This window comes from Hyla sarda, chromosome 1 (assembly GCF_029499605.1).
Source record: "Hyla sarda isolate aHylSar1 chromosome 1, aHylSar1.hap1, whole genome shotgun sequence".
Lineage (NCBI taxonomy): Eukaryota > Metazoa > Chordata > Amphibia > Anura > Hylidae > Hyla > Hyla sarda.
The window spans coordinates 26,199,038-26,206,821 of NC_079189.1; the positions used below are offsets into that span (position 1 = coordinate 26,199,038).

At 43.9% G+C, this 7,784-nt stretch overlaps 1 protein-coding gene across 1 annotated transcript in view; it reads right to left on the reverse strand.

Moving 5' to 3' along the window:
• GFRA4 (GDNF family receptor alpha 4) overlaps positions 1-7,784 on the reverse strand; it is a 435,063-nt gene that overhangs the window by 189,814 nt on the left and 237,465 nt on the right. The gene's annotated exons all lie outside the window — the stretch shown is intronic.

The following is a 7,784-nucleotide window of genomic DNA, read 5'->3' on the forward strand; positions in this document are numbered from 1 at the left end:
TATGTATGCCCTTGGGGACATTCACCTCTGGATACCATGTGGTTATAGGTAATTAGTAGTGGTTAGCATGGGAAGCCTGGTCTATATGAGACCATGTGACTGTCGTGGGCATACCCCCAAACTCTCTTATACACAGGCAGTTCTGCCAAACAGTTTCGCCCAATAAAATACCTCAATTGTGATTATAGGTCAAGTCGCTTTCACCTTATGGTAATAAGCACAATCTGAATAAGAACAGACATGAAAACTGACCACAATGTGAACTGACACCAAACCCTGGGCTTCTGGTTGCTGGAATCTAGCCCGGTGAGAGGGTGGTCTTTTAAGGTGAATTGTAGTGATGAGACCCCATCCCCTCTCTCTGCAAATCCAGAGAAATCATGGGAAATGTGGGCAGCAGGAGGAAATCCTTTCTGTTCTCATCACATGAACACAATGCAATACTATTTTTGCAGATTTTTCTTATCCTTTTATGTGTCTTAAATTGTTCTAAATATATCTGTTGGCATAAGAGTCACCCACTGCTTATTTTATGTCTCCCCATTCTCATTTTAATATTTGCAAAAATTTAAATCCGAAATTCCCGAAAAAACATCATTGAAGAGTGTTGTGAATTAATCATTAAGGAGAAGGAAGATAAATCAAGAGTCTGCTTCTCGAACACAAGTTGAGACGCCTCTTTCATGTGGTATCTCTGATAAACGCCATTGATCAGGTTACACTGAACTTCTTTTGAGGTGAAAATTGTAAAGAAAGTTCAATAGGCCTGAACGCGTGGCATTCACCAGGGATAAAATAAATCAATCTGCACCGCCAAAGCTTATTTTCAGCTCCCCTTAGATTATATGAATCCTTTAGAAACGTAGCCAACTGCAAGTCTCCATTCTATAGTGGTCGAAAGAATGGGAACCAGCGGACTCTTACAGTCCTATTCCTTGCAGAAAATAATTGAACTCATCATTTCGGTTCTACATTTTTCATTTGATCTTATTATTTTAATGTATTTCTGCTTTGCCTACTTGATGCAGGCACATATGTACTACTGTGTACCCCCTAACCTCAAGATGAAAGCACTGCTGGTACTATAGCCGGTATAGGGTAATTGATGCAGGTTCCTGAATGCCATGGTGAATACATTAACTAACTGTTGCCTACATTGCAGTCAGCCATAAAATTTATATAAATAAACACTCCTTTAGAACAAAAGTTTGCGATCTATGACTCTCCAGCTGTTTAACTCTACTACTTCCACTACAGCTGGTAGAGAGTCGCAGATAGCTGTATAGGGTCTTCAATACTGCATGGAAAACCCCTTCTCTAATGGAAACCAACTTGGCAGAAATTGTATGAGAAATGTAGAATTACCCAATCATGTATATTTCTGATATCTGCCAAAGTTTAGACAACTTTTATAGGTGTGGAGGACTACTATTTACCATGTTCATATGTTCTAATAGGGCATGGAGACATGCACAGTCTACTTGGGAGAACCTCTAACGAAGGGGTAAACTGGCAAAAAAAAAAAACTTATATCCTATCCACAATATAAGTGTCTGATAGCGGGGGTCCGACTGCTGGGACCCTCACCACTCAACTTACCAGTTACCTGAGCGCTCTGGCCCCCACTTTGGGAGACTCACTGCATCTCCAAAAGGTGGAGGCCAGGGCACTTTGGGGACTAGTGAGTTAAGTGGCAAAATTCGGGCCACATACAGGAGATGGTGGGGAGTCCCAGACTCCCAGCAGTCATATCCCCAGCAATTAGACACTTATCTTACCTGCGGATAGGGGATAAGTTTCATTCCCAGGAGTATCCCTCAAGATGAAGTACCACACACAACTCTGTGGACAGGTGAGGTGCTCTGACCCCCTTTAAAGTTTCTTGGCCAGAACGAGGCACCGGCTCGCCGTGCATCATGGAGCTGTAGACAGGATGTCATGTATTTATTTTTATGGGAGCTCCCACAAAAATGAATAGATGACATCCAGCTCCATGAAACATGAAGAGAAGGGGCCCCCAAAAGTTTAAGAATGCGTGAAGAACATGTTTAGAGTTGAGCGAACTTACAGTAATTGTCTGTGTAAATTAGTTCAGCTTTCCAAGGGCTCTGGTTGCCTGGAAAAGTACGGGATTGCAGTCTTAGGTCTCCTAGGTCTGTATCCACCTTTTCCAGGCAACTGGAGCCCTTGGAAAGCTGAACTAATTTATGTAGACTAAAGTAATCAACAGCCGAGCTGCGAGGTTCGCTACAAGCCAATTTACTGTACGTTCGCTCAACTCTAAACATGTTGGGTCTCCAAACTTTTGCATACAATTATGTATAGGTTTATAGATACATCCAGTATACATAATAATAATAATAATACCTGCTATTATCATAAATGCAAAGAGAGAATTGATTTCCTCTCTGTCTCAGTATGGGAGCGGCTATATGAGCAGTAATAGCAGCATTTGCTGCTGAATGACAGGTTTCCTTTGTCTTCAACCATTTAGAAATATCTCATATTTGAGAAGAAAGCAAAGAAATTCAAAAGTAAAGTGTCATTATTTCTTTTGTCTACTGGAGAATATTACTTTTGCCAATAATTGGCTGATAGAATAAGCACAAGAAGTGGTCACTTTCTATATTGTCAATAATGACTACATTTCAGGCACTCGTCCACATAGACAAGGTATCAGTATAGCTAATAAATCCTTTAAAAGGTCATTCGGATGCTTAAAAAATATATTTTGCTGGGGCAGCATATAAAACAAAAAGTATTCACCTACCTTACCGTCCTTCTGACGTCTTCTGGTCCTATGCAGCTCCCACTACTTGCTTCTTGTGAGATAGAATGCTGACATGAGTGATGGTCACTGCGGCGGTGGCCCACCTTACTCACTGATTGGCTGAGTGGAGTAGTGGGAGCTGCAGGGGACCGGAAGATGTCACAGAAGGAGCCCCAATGGACCGAAGTAGGTGAGTATGTATTTTTTAAGGTCCTCATACCCACCTCTCTAAAGTGAATGGTTGCTTCCTGGCTCTTCGCTTAAAGATGAGGTCGGAGAAGAGAAGGATCAGGTATGTTGGATTTCAACTGCCCGACCCTTTTGTTCTCTGACCTTTTGTTCTGTCTGGCAACGGCTCCCCCCTCCTCTCTATTAAAGGGGTACTCCACTGGAAAACTTTTTTTTTAAAACCAATTGGTGCCAGAAAGTTAAACAGAATTGTACATTACTTCTATTTAAAAATCTTAATCCTTCCAGTACCTATCAGCTGCTATATGGTCCACAGGAAGTTCTTTTCATTTTGAATTTCCTTTCTGTCTGACCACAGTGCTCTCTGCTGAAACCTCTGTCCATTTTAGGAACTGTCCAGAGTAAGAGCAAACCCCATAGCAAACCTCTCCTCCTCTATACAGTACCCAAAATGGACAGAGGTGTCAGCAGAGAGCACTGTGGCCAGACAGTAAGGAAATTCAAAAAGAAAAGAACTTCCTGTGGAGCATACAGTAGCTGATAAGTACTGGGAGGATTAATATTTTTGAATAGAAGTGATTTACAAATCTGTTTAACTTTCTGACACCAGTTGATTTAAAATAAGATGTTTTCCAGTGGAGTACCCCTTTAAGATGATCTGACATTCATATATAGGGGTAGATCAGGAGAGATAGCTATCGGCCTAACAAATGTTCGGCTGACCATCTTTAAGCTGGCAAAACACATTAAATTAAATCTTGGTGGGACCTGTTGAACATCCAATGTGTATGGTGGCCCCTCACTTCTCCCTGATGGCAGGTGTTGGAGAAGAGAAGGTGCAGGCATGTTGGATTTCAAGATGCCTGATTCTTTTGTCCATAAGTAGAAAAGCCGCCAATAGAGGTGTCTGGCAGTGGATCCCCCCCTTTCCCTTCACAATACATGAACACTTAGCCATGCACAGAGTGTATGTGTATGAGGGGATCAGAGGAAAAAGCTTTTATTGATGAAGGTATGTATGCTGCAGGTGTGTATGAGTGTTCATGATGTGTGTGTTAATGAGTGTTCTTGAAAAATGTGTGTATGAGTGTTCTTGATGAGTGTGTTTATGAGTGTTCATGATGAGTGTGTATATGTGTGTTCTTAATAAGCGTGTATGAGTGTTCTTGATGAGGGTGTGTATGAGTGTTCTTGATGAGGGTGTGTATGAGTGTTCTTGATGAGGGTGTATATGAGTGTTCTTGGTAAGGGTGTATATGAGTGTTCTTGATAAGGGTGTATATCAGTGCTTTTTTTGCATGTGTGTATGAGTGTTCTTGATGAGTGTGTATATGAGTGTTCTTGATGAGGGTGTGTATGAGTGTTCTTGATGAGTGTGTATATGAGTGTTCTTGATGAGAGTATGTATGGGTGTTCTTGATGAGTGTGTATATGAGTGTTCTTAATGAGTGTGTGTATGAGTGTTCTTGATGAGTGTGTATGTGAGTGTTCTTGACAAGTGTGTGTGTGTATCAGTGTTCTTGACGAGGGTGTGTATGAGTGTACTTGATAAGTGTGTGTATGAGTGTTCTTGATTAGTGTGTGTGTGAGTGTTCTTGATGAGTGTGTGTGTGTGAGCATTCTTGATGAGTGTGTGTATGAGTGTTGAGTGTATGTGTGAGTGTTCTTGATGAGTGTGTGTGAGTGTTGAGTGTGTGTGTGTGAGTGTTCTTGATGAGTGTGTGTGTGAGTGTTCATGATGGGTCTGAAAATGAGTGTTCTAGATTAGTGTCTAGATTAGTGTCTAGTATATGAATGAGTGTTTTTAAACAAGCGTGCAAGTGAGTGTTCCCAATATATTCCGAATAAATGTGTTTGACACAGTGTTAAAGGGCTTGCCTGGTTTATAGAACCCTAACAAGGAATACTTAGTTACTAGAGGGATCTGTTATTCGATTTTCTGTGATCAGCTTTTAGTCAGAAGACTCTTCTAACAGAAGACAAAAAATCCAACTGAACATTTAAGGGTTCAGACTCTGTATCTTTAAGAGACAAATTTATTTTATTGGTTACCTGAATCTCCAACATACAAGATAAAGATTTCACTGTATATTCTTTAAAGAATGTGGAAAAACAAAGCCAATGGTTTCAGAGCTGAGCTGTCAATCCTACTAAAGTCTCAATTAAAGCACCTTATACAGAAAGAGATCATACCAAACATATACCAATCCACCATAACACTAAAACAACCTTTCTAATAAGGTGTTATTTCCTCTCATGCTGACCCTCCAAGGCTTCAACTTCTTAAAGGGGTACTACACCGTAAACATCCTATCCCCGATCCAAAGGATAGGGGATAAGATGTTAGATCGCGGTAGTCCTGCTGCTGGGGACCACCGCGATCTTAGCTGCAGCACCCCTGTCATTCGGTGCACGGAGCGAATGCCCCTCCATTTACGTCTATGGGAGGAGGCGTGATGGCTATGTACTAGCCGTCACACCCTCTCCCATAAATATGAATGGAGGGGGCGTCGCGTGACGTCACGAACGCAGAAGCTGCAAGCTACCGTGTTCGGACGCCACCTCTGCCGGCCCAGAGATCGAGAGGAACCCCCAAGATCTAACATCTTATCCCCTATCCTTTGGATAGGAGATATGATGTTTACAGCGGAGTACCCCTTTAAGACCTCTGACGGTGTTCTGTGATATCTTGCACCACGACATTAGTAGCATATCCACTAAGTCCTATAAGGTGTGAGGTGTGACCTCCATGGATTGGACTTGTTTCTCCAGCACATCCCACAGATGCTCAATCGAATCGAGAACTTGGAGGCCATGTTACCACCTTGATCTCTTTAACATGTTCTTCACAACATACCTGGAAAGGGTGGTTGGGACATTATCCACTGACACTAGGGAAAATTGCTATCACGAAGAAGGGACTAGGCCTGTAAAATGTTTAGGTAGGTGGTACGCGTCAAAATAACATCCACCTGATGCCAGGACCCAAGATCCTGGCAGAACATTGGCCAGAACATCACACTGCACCTGTCTGCTTGTCTTCTCCCGTAGTTCATCCTGGTGTCATCTCTTCCCTAGATAAGTGACACACATACACCCGGCTGTCCAATGGATGGAACAGAAAAGTGATTCACCAGATCATTCACCAGTCGAAGTGTAATGGCAGATTAGTATATACAGGAAAACGGTCAGCCTGTTCACCCACACTAAACCCAAAACTCTAGCTTATATGGATGAACAGGAGTCCAATGAGGGGTCACTTACTTAAATATGTCCAGTAGGTCCTGAGATATGTCCCCCAGAAGGTCCTCTGCTGAATTGTGCACAGGGGGTGCGGCTTCTTAGGATGACTCCACTTCACTAGGATATTGTCACGATCCGAACTGGTATGCAGGTAGTGGATCCTCTGGTCAGTGAGGCGATGATGCGGGCCGTACCGGGGGATCGGTTCTAAGGAGTTACTGGTTTTCACCAGAGCCCGCCGCAAGGCGGGATGGGCTTGCTGCGGAGGTAACTCCCAGGTCGTATCCAGCGATAGCGACTCGACCTCACTGACAGCTGAGATAGGCGTGGTACAGAAGGACTAGACAGAGGCGAGGTCAGACATAGCAGAAGGTCAGGACAGGCGGCAATGGTACGTAGTCAGGGGCAACAGCAGTAGGTCTGGATACACAGGTTATGTCACACACTAAACCCTTTCACAAGGCACTAGGCAACAAGATCCGGCAGGGACAGGAAGGGGGAGTGAGTTTAACTAGTATACACAGTAATTAGGACTGATTAGGAACAGATTGGGTCAGACACCAATTAATGGTGCACTGGCCCTTTAAATCTGAGAGACACGGCGCGCGCGCGCCCTAGAGAGGGGAACCGCACGCGCCGGGGCTGAGACAGAAGACGGGGCCGGTAATCAGAACGGGATGCGATCTGCAAGCGGACTAGTGCCGCCATGCGGATCACATCCCCCTCGGCAGCACTGTAGCAGCGCTCCCGGTCAGAGTGAGAGACCAGGGCGCTGCAGGAGACCAGACGCCGCGAGTGCTCCGGGATGGATACGGGACCCGGAGCGCTCGGCGTTACAGATATGGAGTCACAAACAAGGAATTCACTGAATTCAGTAGACGATTTCTGGGGGACATGTCTCAGGACCCAAAGGACATATTTAAGTAAGTGACCCCTCATTGGACTCCTGTTCACCCACACTACAACTCGGTATATTGGGTTTAGTGTGGGTGAACAGGCTGACAGTTTTCCTTTAAGAAGAAATTTCCTTCCAAGGCTCAATCGGCATATAGTTTGGTATGGTCAAGGACCACGCTGCAAACCACATGTGATGAACTTCACCCGTTCTAGACGTAAAAGCACCAAAATTTTTGATCTCGTGAACTTAGCCTTTGCCTCAGAAATTACACCTTGTTAGTTAGGTGTCTCCTAACAAGGAGGATGTGAAGACGTCAGCGGAATCAGACATACGAAGGCACAAGTTAGAGGGCAAATCCTCCAAACATGTGGGTTTGATAGAACAGGAGGCAGTGAGGGAATTGGAGGGTCGAATACCTTCGAAATAGACGCATTCAATTTACCGAGCCGGTGTTTGAAATTGAATATTGAAGGCCACGTACATTGGAAGCTGTCAATGAATGTTCCCTTGCGGGATCGACTTCAGTATGCGGCCTCATATTCACCATACACTCTTCTAAAGTTCAAGGGCTTTTTAGTTAGAATGTGTTTGATTTGATGTAACCTATGCAAATAAGCTGCGTGAAGAGAAGGGAGCGGGAGCGCTCTGTCCCCGAGGTTATGGAGAAAAAACGCCATCTCCATA